Here is a 994-nt window from a genome sequence, read left to right as displayed (position 1 = left end):
ACGGCACATTATAGTTGATCTGCATCTATATACATACTCCACAGGCCCATACAGTGCATGGTGGAGTGTATCATGTACGACTGTTAGTCATTCCCTTTCCTGTTCCACTCTCAAATGAAGCAGGGGTAAAACGAATGTCTGCACGTTTACGTCTACATCAGATGCCCATGGGAGCCCTGATTTCCTCTCTCTTGTCCTCGTGATTCTTACGCGAGATGTACATATACTACTGTGTGGAAAAAGTGAAGCGCCAAGACTAAGAGATGTGATCATGACGAAATTTATTCCACTGATTATGGACACGACATTACACAATTAATTAGCATTTCAGACGGGTACATGCAATGTGACTGTGGGAATGCAGTACGGAATTGCCCCACCACGTGCTGCGATCAGAGCTGCTAGACATCATGGCTTGGAATCGAAGAGCGCCTGAATATACTGCCATATTGGTTTGCATGCATGTACTGATCGAAAAAGTTGCCGACTACCATATCTCAGTCATGTTCGACAGGCGGTATGTCAGGTGAATGGGCAAGTGATCAATCAATGGTGCCCGTCGATCTTCGAAGAAGACTTACACATTCCTCACCACTTACAGCTGGGCATGGTCATGTTGAACTGCCTGCAGAAGGGGTAGTACCTCGGGATGTAAGACTTCACTCATGTGGCAGTAGCCGTTTAGATTGACCTCAAGATGTAAGAGGTGAGATGGAATGTTTCAGGCTATGGCGCCCCAAAGCATCACACTCAACAGTACACACTGCCCGATTGCGTATAAAACGGCGGCGTCGCACACCTGTGTCCATCATTGCGAGACTCATCTGGAAACACTACATTATGCCACTCAGCATGCCAGTGTCGGCGTTTATTGGCCCATTGCAGTCTGCAGTGCTGTGGGCTCTGGTCAGTGGAAGCCGACGCAACGACATGCATGTCACCAGTCTAGCCCACACGAGACGGCGTTATACCTTAGACGTTGCAGTACTCCAAC

Source organism: Schistocerca piceifrons, chromosome 3 (assembly GCF_021461385.2).
Source record: "Schistocerca piceifrons isolate TAMUIC-IGC-003096 chromosome 3, iqSchPice1.1, whole genome shotgun sequence".
Taxonomy (NCBI): Eukaryota; Metazoa; Arthropoda; class Insecta; order Orthoptera; family Acrididae; genus Schistocerca; species Schistocerca piceifrons.
The sequence above is the reverse complement of the archived record's forward strand: the minus strand, read 5'-3'. Positions refer to the sequence as shown.